We start from the raw sequence: 21,067 nt of genomic DNA on the forward strand, positions 1-21,067 counted from the left end.
GCAGCAAATGAAAACAAAACTTTATTGATCAGAATGAAGAGAAATCGTAATTGTCATAGCATTGGTGCCCGCGCAGCGGGGAGGCAGGTAGCGTTTTCTAATAGGGTGGGGAGATCAGCGTCACTGACAGACAATTTAATTTTCGTTTTCGTTCAGGGCTGCCCACAGACAAAATACTGCGTGCCATAGTACCTACGAAGATTTTTGTGAAGTTGTTGTTGGGCAAGATATCAATGTCGTGCTTCAATTTTGCAAATGCAATATTGCCACTAAAATTGGTAACTAAAACTTTATTATAAAGATATGTTTTGCTACTTGTGACGTGAGCCATATTTTCCACGATGCCGCATTTGTATTGGCTGCCAAGCCTTACAGTCTGACAGAAGATGTGCACATGGGCTTATCACACGTTATCAGTGCAGCACCCTGTGTTATTTGGCACAGGAAAAACAGCGTGTATATTTGCTGCATTCGCGATCTCTGGGAAAGAAAGCGAAGGAGATGGGGACCCGGGGAACGTGCGCGGTATCCAAGGCGGCTGTACTGGTGCTGAAACCCGGAAACTGTCGATATCCCCGCCTTCCTCGACTACATCAGGGGGGGGGGGGAGGTCACAGAAGACCTATGGGCCCCGGGTGCCAGACGACCTTGCTACGCCACTGCATATAGTCATTAAGTTTCATAGCAGAGTCAAAGTCACCCTTTAGATTATTATATGGGGTTTTGTGGCTAAAAAGACACTTAACCTGTCAAACAAGTCTGAGAAGCTTCCTGCAAAATATAATCAGTTTAAAACAGTAATTCACTCTGCAGGTAAATGATGTACCAACTTAATTAGCGTTTTATATTGTTGAACTAAAAGCAAGTTTGGCATTTTGCGCGGCCTAGCTGTTGCCTTTCTTTCAAACTTAAACATGACACAGTACAAAGTAGGTAGCATGCAAAGGAGGACTGGTGATAAAGTAGTGTTCCACAGCAACACTCCTAGCTAGATCAATCACTTTTGTTGATATATTTTCATGTGACCCTAATTGGCTTAGGGCAATACCTCACATAAATGATGCAACACCTTGGATGATGCGTCATACAAAATTGAAAGTACCTCACGATGTGATCAAACGATAACATTGCCCACTGTCTGGGCAGTGTTTACATGCTGTTTGCGCGAGAAAGTGCAAAGTGATTCATATAAGTGGCAAATTCATCAGTGCATCTATAGCCTCAGGTAATTCTGAGCATCTATGTTGACTTGCAATTGAGAAGCCACTGCACACAAAAAGGTGTATTCAAGTAATGGTCCATGCTGAATAATTGCCCACCTAGTGAAAAGGCAAATGTGGCAGGCTAATGGGCCAGGGCAAATAGATTGCTAAATTCTGATAACACCTCCAATGATATTATTGAAATAGGTGATAAACAGCACAGGTAAAATTGCAGTTATGACAAAATTTTAAAAGCACCTCTACAAACTGCTGGAACCCTCAGCATCATAACTGTTCTACACGCACATATGTTGCAGCGCAATCTATATATCAGACGCAGGCGCCTCCACACACCGCTTTGTGATCTCCTCACAATAAGGTTAAAAAGAGTCTGGCACAAACTACCGGATGTGATTCATTTTACAAGTGCCAGACAAGTGCTGATGATGGTAGAGCGAAATTGAAGTTTGTCCTTGTATGGAAGCCTCGGCCCATGTTTTATCAATTCTAGTGGCAAAGCACACCTTTTACAGCACACATAAATATTAAATTAGACTGCTTGCTGATGCTGTACAGTAAATTCCTGTAAAGAAACTAAATCACACAGAAAACATTTAGAATACCAAACTAATGAAATACTGGCTTGAATACATTTGTGCATTAGGGAAGCAAGGTGTAATGTACACGGTTGCAGCAAATTTTTGCTCATGTATGGAATACTTGTATGACACAGCAGAGTTAATTTTTGAGTTCTTACATAGCAACGACTACCTACAGGTACATTTTGTAAGGCTTAGGGAAACTAATTATTAGTAGAACTGTGTATGTAACTGAGAAACTGAGAACTGAGAAATTGGTTATAATAGTGGTAGCTTATAATAGACCAGTGCAAAAAAATGCCCGTTTGTGAGACACCAACTAGCCATTTTACCACGAAGCGCTCCCTGGCCTTAACCCATATAAAAAGCACTGGGAGGACCAGAGAGGGTACAGTACATTGGCTTACACTGATCATGATGAGGTCCCGTCATCCAGCTAGCGCCAAGGTACAAGAAGGTTGTCTAGCAGTCTATAGAGTGAAAGGAACAAAATAAGATAGCATCAAGTCAGTTGAAAGGCAGATTTGCAATTACAATTAAGGTGACCCAGTCACAGTCATTCATTAATAAATGCCAAGCTGTCGTGATTTCACTCCCAGATGAAGCACCTACTAGGTTAAAGGTTTTGCTGCTTATTTAGAACAAAACACAAGTGAAATTTGTACATTAGCAGACGATTTAATTTGGAATTGTATAGATGAAGTAAACATTGTAGTTATATTTTTGTTTTGCTATAAAGTGGGAGCGCTACAAACTGCATAGTCACTGACACACACGCGCGCACACGCAAGAACAAAAGGACACAAAATAGGGCGAGTTCAGTCTGGTTCAGCATTACAGCCAGCGCGTCGTCTTCGAATGCACTCCTTTCGGTTGCTTCGCGGTACGTTAACCACAAAGACTAGCAAGCAGGGCAAAGTTCTGACTGGTGTTGCGGAAGTCGTGGAGCGCGGTAGTGCTGAACGGCTGAACACAAGCAGAACCCTCGTATAAGTAATGACGAAAACTCGCAGGGCAGAAGAGCCCATATATCAAGAATTGTCGCGGGTAACACCTAAAAATATTCACATTGTTGACGAAAAACGAAGTGCAATATATTTCACTTACCGGAAAAAGTTATCTGAACGTGCGACGTACAAAGACGCACCGAGACAAGAAGGCGGCGAACGCTGATCCCGCCATTGTAGTAGTAAGCCGTTGGCGAAAACACGCAATACAGCCGACGTCACGAAGCACTGATGCCAAACACACGGCAAACAGCATTAGCACAGCTAAATGACTTCAGTTAATATCCAGTATAAATGTACAGAACGGCTTAGAATGAAGCACAACTGGGGCCGTATTCTGTAGCGGTTCCTTTGGGAACCGGTTCCTTTGGGCTGTTGCCATTGGTCGGCGTTTCGTTGTCGTCATCCCTGGTGGGCGGGACGACAAATTTTGATGACGTCACACAGGTTGCCAATCTTCTGGAAAGGAACCGGTTCCCTGCTAGGAGAGGAACCGCGGAGAAGTGGTTCTCTCGAGGGTCGCGCGCGGGGGCGAGCATGATGTCGAGGGTTGCTAGGGCAACCGTGGCTGCCGGCTAACCTCGCGCCAGCTGACGAGCCGGCACCTAGACGAGACGAGACAGAGACGGCAATGGCGGCTCCTTTGGTTGTGTTGCTGGCGAGTGCCGAAAGACAACGACGCGACGAGAGGCAACGACGCGACGCGTTCGGCATGGCCGAAGAAGAGTTTCGGAGGCATTTTAGGCTCTCCAAAGACATAGTGCGACGTCTTTGCGATGAGCTAGAAGGACATCTCGGACCTCAAAGATTTCGTGGTGTTGACACTACAATGAAAGTGTTGTGCGCGCTGCGGTTTTTTGCCACCGGGAGCTTTCAGCAGTGCGTCGGGAATGAAGAAGCGATTGCACTGTCGCAGTCTTCGGTCAGCCGGATCATCACAGCCGTCGCCAAGGCCATTACGATTGTGGGCAAGGAAAAAGGATAGGTTAGATTCCCATCCACGGCGCAACAGAAAGCCGCCGTCAAGGAAGGCTTTCTTAGCCGTGGAAAAATTCCAGGAGTTCTAGGATGTGTGGACGGGAGCCTGATAGCCATCGTTCGCCCTAAGAAGCTCGGCCCCGGCGAAACGGAATCCTACTGGAGCCGTAAAGGGTATTACGCCCTCAACTGCATGGTCGTGAGTATTGTTCATTGACAAATATTTTCGATATGTGTTTGCTCGAGTGCACGTTGTAAAAAACGTTTCGTTATTTTTCATCAATTGCCGGTAATACTTGCGTTCCTATGAGAGAAAGTAGCGTTTGTGTTGTATGTGTAATGACGACTTTGATCTTTGCATAGAACACGGCCGCACTTTTTCAGTGCACTCCAATCACAGTTGAATAGCCTTTTCGATGCTACAATGTAAACACATTACGCGCGATTTAAACCGGAATAGACGCCGTAGCAGTGAAGGGAGTCTTCGTCTGCGAGCGATCCTAACAGAAGACGAGCCCTTGTGATTCTTATTCGACGTAAAACTAAAGCATTGTGGCCAACAGACTGTAAACGTGAAAAGGAGCATCCCATCAATGGAAATGGTGTGAGGGAGAATGAGAATATGTGGACACCCATTTGCTCTAGCTGTTAATACGGCACATGCTGTTTCCGCGTTCTTTCGCTTGTAATAGGCACTTTGTCTGAAAAAAAAAAAACACAGGTGGAACTCTTTAGCAAAATCTTATACAATATGAACGGAAGAAACCAAAGGAATTATTTTGCACATTGTGTTGTGACCGCACGCCATACATGAGCATGTGTACACATGCCAACATTGCATTTGCAGGTTAAGATGACATTGTTATCATGCTGATCATTAGTTCAACTGCCTACTGCGTATGTTGATATCTCTTTTTCTGTAATTGTGTTGGCTGACTGAACAGTAACTGATTGGCAAGTAGTGTTGTAAGCAAAAGATTGTGCCAGATATTTGTTGCAGTGGCACTGACACCTTCTCTTTGCTTTCCCTTACGAGGTGTGCGACGCGAAGCTGTATATCCTGGCAATTGACCCACGGTTTCCGGGATCGTGCCACGATTCTTTCGTCTGGAGGTATTCTGCATTTCGCCACCGCCTCACTCGTGGCCTGTTACTTCATGGAGAAGTCTTGCTTGGTAAGTGCACCTAAAGTAGCAGTGCTTCTTCCACATGTAAAACATTCACAGACAAATAGTTTTGCATCCTAGCAAGCTTTAAGAAAGCGTGATTTGCTAGAAATGTGTTGTGAATGCAGCAGTACCTAATGAACCTGCAGCGACTATCGAGAGAAACAAGTCTCTCTTAAAAGGCAGATATTTGTACCAGCATGTATACAAAAGCTGACATGTTATGCTGTTTATTGATTAATTTTAATACACTGAATGCCACGTGGAGCGTTACAGGCAGGAGTGGAATTCTACAGAACACGTCAAAATGGCAGTTTTCAAGTATGGTGGATGGAAAAGGGTTGGTGACAATGGACTCGGGGACCTGGTCCCTGTCCTTGGAACAAAGGAATAAGCGTGTGCGTGAAACTTTCGGCATCGACGGTAGTGATCGGTGTAGTATGTATTGTAGAATGGTGCAAGTTGCGCAATTTTTCTTTGTGTCGCAATGTGTGCGATTTTTTTTGTTGCAGCGACATGTGGCGCTGGAGTGATTAGAAAGGATCAAACGGGTAGCTCGATTTTGGGTACCTTCATGAGAAGAGGTACGAAAGGTAGAGCAAGGATCCCAGATACTGGCAGCATATTCGAGAGTAGACCTTAGAAGTGTTTTATAAAATAACACTTCTGAAGAGAGAAGAGCTAATAAGCTTTAGCGGAGGATGTACATTTATGGAGGGGCAAATGGGATGAACGGAGCAGAAAACCACGAGTATAAAATAAATATTACATGTCCAACTTAACCTGAGAATGAGATTTGCAGCCAAGACAACAGGTGAAATCGGGCTTTTCTTTAAAATGAGTCAAACTTTCTTTACAACTTTCCGGGAAGGTAAATGTTTGATAGATATTGCAACAATAAATCCAAGACTTGCTCCTGTTGTAAAAGGGCCCTGGCGTAGACTGTGTTCTTGCATTGTGCCTTAATGTATCCATTTCATTCACTGACATGCAACACTTTACAGGGGACTCTGGGTACCGGCTAGAGCCATGGATCATGACTCCTGTGCCTGGTCACCCAAATCGCCTCACGGCAGAGGGGCGCTATAATGAGGCACACGCCTCAATGCGAAATGCCGTTGAGCGGTGCATAGGAGTTGTCAAGAGCCGCTTCCGATGCCTGCAGAGGCATCGGGTGCTCCACTACTCGCCTCAGAAAGCAGCCACTATTGTTGCAGCTTGTGCAGCGCTGCATAACCTCTGCCTTGCAGCAGGCATGCCTCTGCCAGACGACCCAGATGACGACGGTGCACATGACGACAGCGCACAGGAGCCAGCCCAGGCACAAGTGCCGCTTCAAGTACAGGTGCCACCGCAGGCGCACCCTGTACAGCCTTTTCGAGCTTTGTTTCAAAGAGGCTGCGCGGTGCGTGAATCCATAGTTGGTGCGTTTCGGCTGCCCAGAAATTTGCGCATTGCCTACGTGCAAAGTGTGCGCCGGTGCATTCGCTGGCAAATGAGGCGGAGACATGTGCTGGTGTAATATGTTTTATTTTTCTTTTCATGAAAGTAAATAGGCCGTGCACTTCAACATAACACATTGCGTGTGCTCACATGTGGCTAATCATAGTATGCTGCATACTGCAGTAGTGAAAAGCACATGATTTGTCTATGTTGAGCATGACAGATACACATGCAGTGACAAATAACCATGTGCCATTATGTTACTCCTTTGCTTTTTCACTGTGCTTTTGAATATTGTCTCGCCAGGGAATTTTTTTTAAATAAAGGTTATTTCCAAGGTGAATGGCAACCAATCTTGCATTGTTGAATATTGCTTTGCAATGCCTATTTTACTGTGCAGTATGCATTGTTCCAAAGCTGTAGACGTCTGTTCATGTGTGACACGCAAGAACAGCATGAGTTACACAGCAACTGAAATGTTGTTCAACAATCTGTATAGCACATATTGAAACGTATAGCAACAAACGAGACATGTCAAGCACTTATTGGAGCAGGATTTCTTTAAATAGCAGACACTCATGCTTACAACTGCTTTGTTTAAACTCAAGAGTTGCTTCAACATTGCATTTCTTGCACGCATGATTCCACATAATGCTCGTAATTGCTGCTTGACAAGGTGCTACAATATAAACAAAATCATGACAGTGAAACATTTCTTTATTTATTTTTTTATTCATTGGGTACCTGCTTCGTCATTCAGGCATTACAGCAGGGAGGGTACAACTCATATAAATGAACACTTAAAATTACATTCATAAAGCATAGAAGAAATCATCATTTGAACAAATACAGACAGTGTCAGGTGGTAGAGTATTCCAGTCTCTTGTAGTACGAACATAGAAAGAGTAGCGGAAAGCGTCGCTTTTAACCCTCTATTGCATGGCGTCCCATATTTGGCACATACCGGTTGCCATTCTTTTTTGCGTGTGTGAGATTCCCAGTTGAGAATGTGATACTGTCGGAGTAAATCTCGTAGTTATGCGCACTTATTATGGGCAAGCGCTGCCATCTCTTGAGTGATACACAAAACAGAGGTGAAGTAGATTTTCGGATGCGACGTGAAACTCGGAGGGAGCAAACACGAGCAATTGGTTTTTTTTTCTCTGAAAAGTTCGACCGCAGAAACATAGAAAAATTATTGTGGCATATTTTTTGGCCTCGCCAATTCAAGGCAGTTACTAGTTTTCTCAATTTTGCCTGCAACTACAGCAGAGAAACCGAAATCGGTGTGTGCCATATTTGGCACAGTATGAACTTGAAATACAAAATATGATAACGTGCTGCCATCTGTTCAATAGCCCGAAGCTGCAGGTCACTCTATCACATGATGTAATTTTGACGATCGGTACGGTGAGGGCGAATTGTCTACCAAACAGCCGCCTGAAAAGGGAAAAGGAACTGAAATGTAAAGGAAGTGGTGCTTCAGAGGCACTCACAAGCGCGATAGATGACGTAGAGTTATCGTGTGTACGTTGATACGATAACCGCGCCGTGACATTTCTGTCGAGCTTTGTTGGGAGAGATCCAGTCCAAAAGACTCAGCGCTGGTTTACCTCCGCCAAGGTGTTTCGCGAAATTGATTGCCCCAGCGTAGTAAAGGTCCATAACAGGCACATGGGTGGTGTCGACCTGCTGGACTCTCTGTTTGGACTTTACTGCATACATATCAGATGTCGAAGAAATGGCACTTTCGAATTTTTACGCCTATGCTAGACTTATCGGTAGTAACAGCATGGGTATTGTACAGGAGGGTGCAGGAGCAGCTTAGGAGGAGACAAGTGCTACCGCTGGCTCAATTAAAAGCAGAAATTGCAGAATGCCTTACCTCGCATAACAAGTGCCTACCCAACTAGCGACCAGGAAGGACTTCTAGTCAGGACATCGAATTCCATGTTCAAGTCAAAAAAGCACAGGGACCAGCGGCCGCAATGCCACCCAAAGACGACCGATCTGACCAAGTCAGCCACTGGCCAGAATTTGACGAGAAGAAACAAAGATGTAAGCGACCACCTTGCACAAACAAGTCGTTGGTAAGATAGAGGAAGTGAAACATTCATCTGTGCCTGAACGCAGCAAACAACTGTTTCATTTCATTCCCCACATCACATTAAAAGGCCACCGTCCGTGAAGCTTTGTTTTCCGCCCATGGCAGCAAGAGCGCTCAGCCATCTTCATGGTGTGCCATATTTGGCACAAAGCTTTATCTTTATTATTACAGTCGTGTTTGTTCATTCAATCAATAATGAAAGCTGAAAAAATGACTTTCAGAATTCATGCAATAGAGGGTCAAAAGGAATCTCACATATTTTTAATTTGTGATCTCGCCTTTTAGAAACCTATGTGGGCGGCTGAAAATACAATTACCTGACTATCCCCGTATTAGAGTGGTATATGTTATGAAGAAATTTTAATCTGAGATTTCGGCGACGGTGTTCAAGAAGGTGCCAATTTAATGCTTTTTTGCTTTTTGTCATGCTAAGCATCCTGTCATAATTGCCAAGGACAAACCGAACTGCCCTGTTCTGCACTTTTTCTAGTTTATCTACAAGTTCTGTAGCATATGGATCCCAGCAAACACACGCATACTCCAGTGTACTGCACACATGTGTGAAATACAGGTGCTCCCCAAGTTTCTGTGGCAAGCTACTAAAGTTACGTTTCAAAAAATCTAATGCTCCGACAGCCTTGTTCCTAACATGAGTAACGTGTCTGTTCCACCTTAGATCAGCAGAAAAAAATACATCTAAGTATTTATATTCTGACACTTGTTCAAGAGTAGCATTATTTAAGTGTTACGACTGCTGTCGTATGAGCTCTTCCCGGTAAAGGTGACGTGGACACTCTTTTTCTCATTCAGTGACATTTTCCATTTTTCACACCATATGGCAATCAAATCCAAATCGTGTTGTAGTGCTTGTAGGTCAGATTCGCTGTTGATGACCCTATATACTATACAGTCATCTGCAAACATTGTAAATATTTATTTATTTACATGTACCTTACAGGCCTTCGAGAAGGTATAGTGTAAATGGGGAAATACGGTAACATATTAGTATGGAATCGGGAAAGAAATAAACGTCAGCATAATGAAAGGAGTACGCACAGAACATGGAAAATTATTACATTAGCAAATACAATATGTAGAGCAATAACAATAAATGGTAAACAACAACATAATAGCATAATAACATTGTAAACGTTTTTGCATGTTATACAGTAGTAAGTATTGTAAAGAAATTGGGACCACTGAAATTCTTTAACTTGTAGAAAAAATGCAAAAAAATTACAAAAGACATGACGTGTTTAGACGGTTGAAACGGCATATTGATCGTTTAGCAGATTGCGAAATGCAGTGCGTTTATGTTGGCATGCAATGGTGTCTGGTAGTGCGTTTCATAAACGGACCGCACGGGGCAAAGTTGAAAAATTAAAAGCGTGTGTGTTGCCATAAATCGCGACAGCGCGTCGGCTTGGCGTTGACCTATTGAAACCCATGCGCTGATGTTCACCTCTTCGTCGGGCTCGAAGAACGGCGGGCAGACTCCGATGGCGCTCGCCCTTCAAACTAGGGAGAGGACGCGCCCTCGCGGTCCGGGCAGGCTGCCTCCTCCGGTTCCTCTGTGATTAACACGTTTGTTAGAATATGGTGCGCAAAAGCTCCGTCAACGAGTGTGCTTACCTGCGTTCGGCGTGCAAGGCGGCTGCATCACGGTGGGCGTTATACACATCTTTCTTCCACACGCCGCGCCATTGGGCTGCAGTTTTCACTGCCGGGCCCTCAGCGTTCGGCAAGGCAGTCACTTGCTGCCAGAGCTCCTCCTTGCGCGCCGCCGTCAGCTGTTGACCCAGTACACACGACGCCTTCGCAAGGTAGGGGTGCTCTTCAACAAATGACACGAGCATATCGCGATGCCTCGCTCAAACATGAGGACCCAGTTTCGGATTCGGCGCGCGAACTGGCAAGTCCAAAACGTAAACAAAGCGAGGCAACTTGTTTACATAACGTATGGCACACCACCTAGCGACTAAATAAGAAAACAACACAAATAAAATTACAACTCCCAGTAGCGGTCTGCGCCGCAAGCTTACATTTATTACTAAAAATATATTTGCAAGTGTTCTATACAAACCAATGTTTTTTTATCAAACCAGCAACATCCTTCAATTGCTATACCGTCCCTTAAGTACAAACAAAAATGATGACGTGATCTTCCGGCAGACCGCCGCTCGTTGATTGGTTCCCCTCACGCCGCCCCGTTCCACTCTTTCTCCGAGTGACGTAATCCAGACGTAACAGCCAAAGGGAACCGGTTCCCAAAGGAACCGCTACAGAATACGGCCCCTGGATAACGAACCCACCACCAAGACATTGCGGGCGGCAGTGGCCGTTTTTTCAATCTTCCTGCCTCCCAGTGTTTCCAGCACAGAATGAGATGTCCGAGAAATTTGGATTAAGCCGCCGATGTGATCGCAGCGCGGTGGCTCTGTGACACCGCTGTGCAACGCCGGCGTTTCGCTCCTGCTGCTGTCAGCTGCGCGAGCATAGAATAGTTTCCAGGCGTCGTGTGCGCGCCCCGTAAGGAAAACAACATAGAGTTTCTAAATACATACCTAGAGGGAAATGTGGCGCTAGTGTCTACGGGGGTTCTCATGAGCGCTGCCTCAACCTACATGGGAATGATGGGAAGTACAGGCTTCGGATTGACTTCGATCTTTAGACTAGTGACGTTTGCTTGTGGCGCAGTAAACAAAGCTATACTCAAATATTATCGCGTAAAATCTAATTTTATTTCTGTAGTATGTTATATAATGTACAAGACGCTACATAAACTTTGTATGACTTTGAGATGGAAGCATGGTTTACTATGGTTTGTCACCAGGACACACCAGGGTATGCATACTTGTGCGATTCTGTTCTCGATTTAACCACAAAGAATAATTATTTATTTTTGCAACAGCAATAACAATCGTGCATGTACTTATATAAAAATGCTCATCAAGTATTTATGGAAATAAAAATGTTGTATTGTGAGAAAGTGTTGCGCCCTTGAGTGGAATGCTACAAGTGTCGTCTGCTACGAGGCCTGCTCGCTGCAAACGCGAGACTTTTCTCGCAGACGACAGGCACTTGCTAACTCTCTCCCGCTCTTTTGAAAGGCTGCGTCGGCTGTCACGATTGCTGAACGTCTTCACATACTTTTAAGCACATTTGCTGCAGTGCTACCTAGGACGCTAGTGGCCTCCTACCAATATGCTTCATCATATTGTATATTGACGTACCGCTTCCGAAGCGTTATGGCGTGGCTTTGCACTTACCCATTTTGCGACACTAGACTACAGCCAGGAAGCAGCAAAATTTCCTACCACAAGTAAGTTTGTTTTCTCAAAGACCTAAAACTCGCATTTCAATGAGCACATAAACGAGCAATGCATAATGAAGCCCTCAATAAAATTTGATTGTCAAGCCACCAGAAGTACAACTGTATATGTCTTGTATCAGTAGTGCATTCTTTTTCATATTCTGAAGTTTCATAAAGCACCTAACGGTACAGTGCCAACCTAACACACTTAACAAACCAAGGTCCAAACGCTCAAAACATGTTCTTTCAACGTTTACGATGCCGTCGCTTTGTCGTCAGGGCTTCGACGCCACACCGCGACACAAACATCGTCCCAGTCGCTGGTCCAGCGCGCTCTCGCCACTTCGAGCAACATAACAAAGGCAGAGAGCTTTGCGTTGCACTGTCCCACTGCAGGTTACAGCAAGTGCGCTTGAAGCTAAACCAAAACTGCCAAAAAAATACTTGTAGACTAGTTCACCAGTCAATAGAACGCCAATCCGAAGCCTGTACTTCCCATCATTCCCATGATGGTTGAACGATCGCAGCGCCAGATTTCCCTCTAGGCATACTAATATGAAACTCTATGGAAAACAATAACACGCCCTTGATTGTTGAAGTTCTGGTGTGAAATTATTTAATAGTAAAATCAATTAACTAATGTTGCTTCCAACGAGTTCGATTTGTCTGTGGCGTCTTTTATTCGCTAATGCCGACGGCCGACGGTAACCGTACTTTTAACACGTCGTTTGGCATTTTATGCACTCTTAGACAAAAAGATCTAGAAAAGTTCTTGAGTTAGACATTCTGAATGTGTTTACTAAAACACTCTAGTGACACCAGTAGTGGATTTTGCCGCAGATAGAATATTGTCACGTGGTGGTGACGTTAAGAACACAGTAGCGATACTGTGAAAGGCAAAAACTAACTTTTATTGGGCGAACCTGTACCCACAAGAACAGGCTACACTTATAGCACAACGATAGCGGCGAACAAGGTCGGCGATCGTCGGAAATCTGATCAGCGGGTCAAGCGCGTCGGCTTTTATACAGCAGTCATCGAATGTTCCAGACTAATCCTTCGTCGCTGGTCTACTTGTTAAAAGCGGCGACCCTCTCGTATGTCTCAAGCCAGCTTTCCGGGTCCTCGAACGTTGAACCGCGTAACGTCGGAGGCTCCCTGGGCTGCTGCAGCACGATGGGAGATGCTGGGGCTGCCATTGGGGTGGACTTGGTGGTGATCTTCCTGGTTTCAGGCAAAAGTCCGTGCTCCGGGGGCAGTTGTTGAAGACGGCGGCTTGCTCGATGGTCCGGGACTACGTTGGTGCTGTCTTTGCGGTCCGGGCTTGGATCACGGTTTGTCGGGGGCGTCCGGTACATGAAAGAAAAGCACCTCCACCAGATGTCACGTGGTGGTGACGTTAAGAACACAGTAGCGATACTGTGAAAGGCAAAAACTAACTTTTATTGGGCGAACCTGTGCCCACAAGAACAGGCTACACTTATAGCACAACGATAGCGGCGAACAAGGTCGGCGATCGTCGGAAATCTGATCAGCGGGTCAAACGCGTCGGCTTTTATACAGCAGTCATCGAATGTTCCAGACTAATCCTTCGGACCCGCGTGCCTTCCACAAAGTTCTACACCATTCGCGTCACGCGATGAAATCAGATAACACAAGGTTCGGCGACAACAGACAGCCGGATGGAAGCATCGATAACTTTCCAGAAAATTCGGATACATGCAGGCGCATCCAGCGCTGTGCGATTACATTTGTTAGGCGGCGAAACGTGTCGCCCGATAAAGATAAGTACACGCGTCAATATATACTAGCATATTCAAAGTGCTGAGGGTATGTTTAGAAGAAATTCTACTTTCTGTCTTATCATAGACCAAGACGTCTATAGCCGTTTGTAGCCGTTTCAAGAAATTTTTAAGAGGTTCTGTGTTTCGTGAGTAGGCTCGAAAGGGTGGATAAAGCAGCTGGAACCTAAACGTAGCAGCATCGTTCGCAAAGTCACGCACGTCTCTCAAAAGTTTCACAGAAAGTTACCGAAGCGCATAGTGTATCGTTACGCCAACGGTCTGAGCGTCATTATACTTGTGTCGCAAATATGCAAAGGCTTAGCTGTTTTCTTGTGTTTATTATATATATCGCTTTAGGCGTTACTTAAAATGCCTCTGTATGTATTTCGATATTTGCACTTTGTATGTGTATGTCAGAACCCGGTATGATTTACTGGGTAAGTTGGTATTAGATTCTTGAGGCAATCAGCGCGAAAAGCAACGACAAAAAACAAAAGGCGGATATATACTCAACGCTGCCTTTGTCTTCTTCGATCCCTCATCTCGTTTTTTGATTGCGCTGCCCAATTGCTTTAAGTGTGTGCATTCTTATTGGCAAAATACAGTGCCTTACAAAACACCGCACGGTTATCCACAAAGTGCACATTTGCATCGCCAAATAGTACGTGCGCTATCGGTTTGGTATGACGTTCGTTTACTCGATCATTATTGGTTACGCATTTGCTTTCCCACTCTCCTCATGCACGCAAATCGATATGAGTCTGAAAGAGAGAGAAGGAAGGGCACAGGAAGGAAGGTTAAATAGAAAGAAAATTCCGGTTTGCTACCCTATGCTAGGGAGAGAGGGAAGTTAAATGAGTCTGACATAAACAATTAAACAACTATATATGCTTTCAAATAAGTTATGAAGGCAAATTTATATTCGCTAGCATTGATACAAGGAATGCGTATATGGAACCGTATGGCTAATCCACAAAACGAAGTGGGCCGCATTCCTCGTCGGCGCTCGTGCCTATAGAGATAATAAATAAAGCTAACTACACATTCGACCAATAGGCTTATACGTGTACCGCTGCAAATGCACTGATTACAGGCTGTTTTCGGTAGACTTCTGAAATGAAACAGGACTTAATTCAACAAATATAAAGGGCTCACGAAAAGAATGGTGCGGGAAGCGAACGGCGAATCTTCTATATATAGAACACACACGGCACGGCGGCGTCCTTCGCCGTTTTCTTCTCAAACACGGCATGCGGGCGTCTAATCTTGTAAATGGTCCTCGCAAGCGTGTTCTTATCCGAGAGCAGTTGAGTGCCGATGCTCTACGACTGCTTTGGTTTTGCTATTGCAAATGTATTTACCATTGCATCTGGCATCGACCCATGCACGGCAACTTTTGCCAAGTCCCAAATGCGCAGGCACTTAATATCATGTCTAACAGATAATGAAAAAGTTCACTTCCCTCCTTCTGCCTTGCCAGTGCCTAGGGTAAAGCCAAAGTGGAATTGAATTGTTGCTCCAAAATGAGTTTGACTATTAGCAGGAAAAATCAGAACTTTGGACTGCCAGACAATGCAAAACCGAAATTTATTCCCGGACTTTATCTTTAAATATAGGACCCAGTTTGTTCCGGTCAAGTTTAATATAATGGCCGAAGGACAATACTTATACATTACATGTTGTGTTTGCATGTACATTTTACATTCTTTCATGTTTATATGCCTACACTTTTAGTCATACAGCCATTGATTTTAGGTCTTTGTACAGCTGTCTTTGCAACTTTAGCTTACTAAGAGTAAATTCCTTTCATTAAAAAGCATTGCTGCGCAGCCTTTGACCATATTCTTGGAGGTCTTTTGATGGTGAAAACCAGAGTGGTACCTGCCTTGAGTGTGTTCAGATAATGTCAACGAAAATGTTACTGTGACCTAAAAATTTGTGTAGCTTGCCTGCGCATTCTTCCAAGTTTGTTGTTGCTTGTGTGCTGCATCTAAAGGTAATTCATTTTTAATAAGGTGCACATGTATGCCTGAGAAGGTGCATGCTAAGGGCGAGCTGTGAAAAAATTTTGGCTATTTTTCTCACTTCCAGTTTTGTGTCCGCAGAATTTTCTCTAAATTTTATAGTTCGCAGGTTGGCAGGTGACATGAAACTGGAAGAAAATCAGACGAGATAAAAAAAGAAACTTATGCTGAAATCTTATTGTGTATGCTAATTCTTTGTACGCTAGTGGAGTTTAGTATTAAATATTAAACTGTTTTATTAGAATGCCTGTGATATCAGAAGTTTCAATTGGAGATACTTCTAAAATCCTTTTTGCCGTTTATGAGTTATTCACAGTGATGTTGTAGGCACTTGCCCAGGAGAGCAGCGCAGGAATATCGCCTCTATATAGCAAGAGTCGCACATATTTTGCGATTCACCGCCGTTCAGGGAATCGCTCAGAGATACCACGATTAAAGTGCCACAAGTGGAAGCTAGGGAAACATTGTTGAGCTCTTGAACTTGTTTCGAAAATATGACGACATTGTAGGAAAGAAACAGTGGTGGAGCAGCGAACGCCCCGAAGTACGTTCGTCGCTCGATACAAGAGCAGATCCTCGAAATGCTGAGCCACATCACATTAACAAGTAAAAAGGAAGAGATGAAAAGCTTCAAGTACTTTGTACTTATTGTCCATGAAACCAAGGACCTAAGCCAAACGGAACAATTATCAGTTGTACTAAGGTACTACGCAACTGGGGCTATCTTTGAGTGGTTTCTTGGATTCGGAAACGCTGACCACTTGGATGCAAAGTCACTCCTGGGCTACGTAAAGGAAACGTTGAATCGCTGTGGCATAGGTATACTCGTTTGTGCATTGCTCGAACACATGATGGTGTGAGTGTCATGAGCGGTATCTCAAGCAGCGTCCAGGCTCTGTTCAGGCAGGAATTGCCGCAGGCAGTGTACGTCCACTGCAAGAACAACCGGATGTCTGCAAGGTGATAAAACCGGTGAGATGTTTTTTCTCCTTTAGAATGCCTCTATGTTTTCCTGAGTGGATCTGCAATTCACTCTTTGCCAGTGATAGAGCTGCAGCATCTCAGCGATACACAATAGATCTGCCAGATAGTGGCTTGCACAGCAACAATGAAAAGCTTTCCTGCCATCCTTGTATGCCTCGCCGAAGTCATCGCTACAAACAGCAGGCGGGCAACGGAAACTAAAGGTCTGTTGAGCAAATTAACTTATCGTTTCTCTTCCGTTTAAGCCTATTTACCGAGGTACTCGGCCGCCTTAAGGTTCTTTCAGACCTATTGCAAAGTAGAGACTGCAATTTTAGTCAGGCATGCCTCATCGCACGCGCAGCCATTGACGAGTTCTCCGAAATGAGAATTTCGCCGAACGCCTGCGACACACTCTGGGCTCAAACCGGCAGTGTTTCTGAGGAGAACAGGGTGTCCCAATAAAGAAAGCAGAAAATGAAGCGCCTTCCGCTCCATTTAGAACAGTATGTATTGAGTGAAGGACATGCCATTGAAGAATAGTCTCGAGATTCAAAGGAAACATTCAGAGTCAAAGTCTTTCTGCCCGTTTTGGACCACCTGATTGCGGAGCTGACTAGGCGGTTCACAGAAAACGACGATGTACTCTTCGGAGTTAGCAACCTTCACCCACGGAGTGAGAATTTCATGGACATCTTACTGAAGCCTTCCACCGAGCACTATGCATGCGACATCGAAATCGTTGAAGTTGAGTGCAAGCTGATAATGAAACTTCTTCCACGCATCGAAGCCGAAAGTGTAAGAGAGACACTGCTGCAACTGGCGACTGTCTTGGGAAAACATAATCTAGCCTTCCAGGACCTGCACATGCTAGGTCTTATCGCCGTGACGATACCGGCATCGTCATCATCTTGCCAGCACACGTTTTCGTGCCTTCAAATATTGAAGACTTCGCAGCAAGATGAAAAATTAAAAATTAAATTATGGGGTTTTACGTGCCAAAACCACTTACTGATTATGAGGCACGCCGTAGTGGAGGACTCCGGAAATTTCGACCACCTGCGGTTCTTTAACGTGCACCTAAATCTAAGTACACGGGCGTTTTCGCATTTCGCCCCCATCGAAATGCGGCCGCAGCGGCCGGGATTCAATCCCGCGACCTCGTGCTAGGCAGCCCAACACCATAGCCACTGAGCAACCACGGCGGTTCGCAGTAAGATGAATAGCCGTCTGAGTGACATAGCTGTGCTTGCGGTCGAGCAACATTTCTTGCCAATAAGATAGATCTTCAGCGTGTTGTTGGCATGTTTGAAGCTGAGCACAGTAATCGATGTATACGTATGTACTAGTATGCCGGTATAATGATACCCCATCATATCTTTGGGGCGATCTCGTGGGAAAATTGTGCACAGGCGTAGGACCAATACCTGTACCAGTATTAGAACACCCGCTTCACCATCGAATAAATCCCGGCTGTATTTTGTCTTATACTGTCAAAGCGCAGGCATTGGCGTCTGTGGTTGTGACGAAACCTTTATCTGTCCCTGTCATCACACTGAAGGAGACTGCATATAGGGTGCTGTCCGAGGCCACGTTGGTAGCCTAGCTTGAGTAGTGAACAGTGTATAGACGGAGAGCTGTCATTTGCGTTTGTGAAACCTGCTGTATGGCACGACCAAATGTGGCAGTGACTCAAATGCTTATTGCGTGCTCTATTTTTGCAATTCTCTCCTCTCATCTTTGTTTGTTATTCTTTTCCCATATACTTTTTGTTATTTTTATTTCTAGCATTTAGAATCACCAGCCGGCGCCACAAGAGTGTATTATCTTTTTTTTTGTAATCTAGCGCGTCTTTACCTATGTTGGAATTGATATGCACATTGCTTTATGGCACACATTGCTTAGCTATGCTTAGAGGTGTTTCTCTCCCGTTGTGAAATATACTCTTTTGAAGCGATATTGCGATTTAGTTAACTGGTGTTATTTCGGTACTGCTGGGCACCTGTATTTATTTCTTCCAGTCAAAAAATCCTGGCGCCGCCCATGGGCTGCACCCGCCTTCAGGACTACGTCTTTGCACAGCCATGCATCCTGGTGGAATGTGACCACCACCCACACTAGAAAGACTCACTTTGGATAATATACAAACAGGGAAACGAGATGTTCATATAGCAGATGCCCTGTCTCGGTTCCCTTCGAAAGAAAGGGTACTGGAAAAAGAGCACTTTCAAGTATACGTCGACCAAGAGGTAAGTCTCGACAGAAAGACCACAGCAGATCAAGTGTGAAACCAACTGAGATGAAGATCTCGGTACCCTCAAGCTACATGCAAGCACAATATTGCCAGAAGACAAAAAGTTGGTCCCGGAACAAATCCGAGCTATATTGACCGTATCGTGACCAGATCCATGTTGAAGAAAATGTCCGTATACGATCCAACCGACTCACCATTACCTGCAGCATGAGGAACCAAGTCTTAGACATCATGCAAGCGGCACGTGGAGGCACAGAAAAGATGAAGCAATGTGCCAGAGACGTCTATGTTATTGCAGGGTATGTCGGCGGTAGAGGGTCGTCCTCTTCAGTGCTTTTGCTCGTGAGTGCTGCTCCTGGTCGGAGTCTGTGCTCTGCCTAGATTGTCGCCACTGCGCTGCTCCTAGTCCGGGCAAACACCTTAAGACAGCAAACTTCGTAAAGAAAGTGGAAAGGTGTGCGCTCTGCAGACAACACAAGTCCAGGAACCAATGGCTGCCCATGATAAGCCACAACATCCCCTAACTACCCTGGCACACAGTTGGCATCGACTCTTTCAACCAAACGGGAGAGGAGTATGGAAGCAACGCAGACTTCTTTTTGTTATATATTGAGCTTCAGCGCTTGAAGCACACAAAGGCAGAAGCTGTCATTAAGTTCTGCCAAGAGGTCTTCGCTACGCACAGCGTTGCCTGGAAACTTATCAGCGACAACAGGTTACCGTTTAACAGCCACAAGTTTGTTGAATACATGGAGCTCTGTGACAACATCCACAATACATTAAGCTCAGAATACCCCATGTTTAAACGGAATGGCTGAGTGTGCCGTTCAAGAGGCGAAGAAGCTTCTGAGCAAGACACTTTGCCACACGACAAAGTTATACAGTGCCCTACCGTAGTGGAGAAACATGCCAAGAGAAGCTCCTGCAGTCTCCAGTGCAGCGTCTCATAGGAAGGATAGGGATAGCCAGCGCCGCCTTCCTCCTTAATTAGTTGTAATCAAAGCGTGCCTAGAAAATTTGCTTCTCAGCTACCACAGCATGCAGTTGTGTGTGCACCATGGTCTACAAGAAGGTGGAACATAAGAAGTACAAGCAGAAGCAGACCAGCGACTTTGTGTCACTGGACCGTAAATCTGTCCCCACTACTGACAGGTCAGAGGGTGTAGGTGCGACCCGACGAAGTACACGCTACAGTGTTGAGCTTGGTTCAAATGCCATGATGCGTAACTGGCGCCACCTGATCCCTTTCGTTCCCTGAAGAGAACAGCAGAGAGCTTCACCAGATATACAAGAGCCACCAAAGCATCCTGTTGCAGTCCGAGAACCGTCTTTGAGCACTGCAAGGTCAAGAACCGCCGAGGGACAGTCCTCAATGGACATTGGTAAAGTAGTGTGGACATGTATAGGCCAACAAGTTGTTTGCCCAGATCACCTTAACTATTGTTTCCTGGCCTCACCTTTCTTCTGTGGTTTTTAAGAGGGGAGATGTAGAGGACGCCACTGTTCTGTTAGTATGCCAAAAGTTTGTGGCTCCCTCTGGATGTTGGTTGACTGTATATATGTACTGCCCTTCGAATAAAGGGGGCACTTGTTCGTTTGGGATTGAGCGTGTCAGCCATCTGTCTTTCTATACTGTCGCAACAAGTGGCATGCGCCATCAAGCCTACACCGGTCATATTTGCACATATCTTATATCTGCAACATGGTGCGGGTTCCTGCAATGAACCTACATTGTGTTTGCACAAAAGATGTGAGGAACATTGTGCAAACATGGTACCTCCCAAAGTACGATCAAAAGAAGCAATACTAAATAGCAGCTTAGAAATCTAGCTGGAATAAATCTGAGAACATTTCTTGGACAAGAAGACAGGCAAACCTTAGAGCAAAATTGAGCCCGAGTAGAACTATCAGTCATTGGGCAACATTCCTTAATATTTGTGTTCATTGTTTACGTTTGTGTTGCTGAACATCTGCATTGTGGCGAGCAGGTGCTCAAGTAAGTCTTCCTTCCATTCACTAGCCACAAAAATCCGAGATAAACAGGGTAACAGTATGAAATGCAAGGCAAGGAATAGTACACGAAGACGCTACACAGAGTGCCATTAAAATGTGCAACAGCTCACCTACTCGCGCATTATCTGCAACAGGAAGCCCGACGATGGAGACATTCTTTTTTTCGTGATCTATGCACAAAACTGAGTGGCAACAGCAACAACAAACCCAAGAA

The 21,067-nt window shown here is 44.9% G+C and overlaps 1 long non-coding RNA gene and 1 pseudogene across 1 annotated transcript; both read left to right on the forward strand.

Moving 5' to 3' along the window:
- Positions 1-3,134: 3,134 nt before the first annotated feature.
- On the forward strand, positions 3,135-6,355 carry LOC140219812 (uncharacterized). The gene is made up of 3 exons (XR_011896025.1): positions 3,135-3,985; positions 4,823-4,961; positions 5,957-6,355. It is a non-coding gene; the product is annotated as an uncharacterized lncRNA (long non-coding RNA).
- Positions 6,356-16,488: 10,133 nt separating this feature from the next.
- LOC140212962 (uncharacterized) lies at positions 16,489-19,244 on the forward strand (annotated as a pseudogene).
- The last annotated feature ends 1,823 nt before the right edge of the window (positions 19,245-21,067 follow it).

The sequence above is a fragment of the Dermacentor andersoni genome, chromosome 8, assembly GCF_023375885.2.
Source record: "Dermacentor andersoni chromosome 8, qqDerAnde1_hic_scaffold, whole genome shotgun sequence".
Lineage (NCBI taxonomy): Eukaryota > Metazoa > Arthropoda > Arachnida > Ixodida > Ixodidae > Dermacentor > Dermacentor andersoni.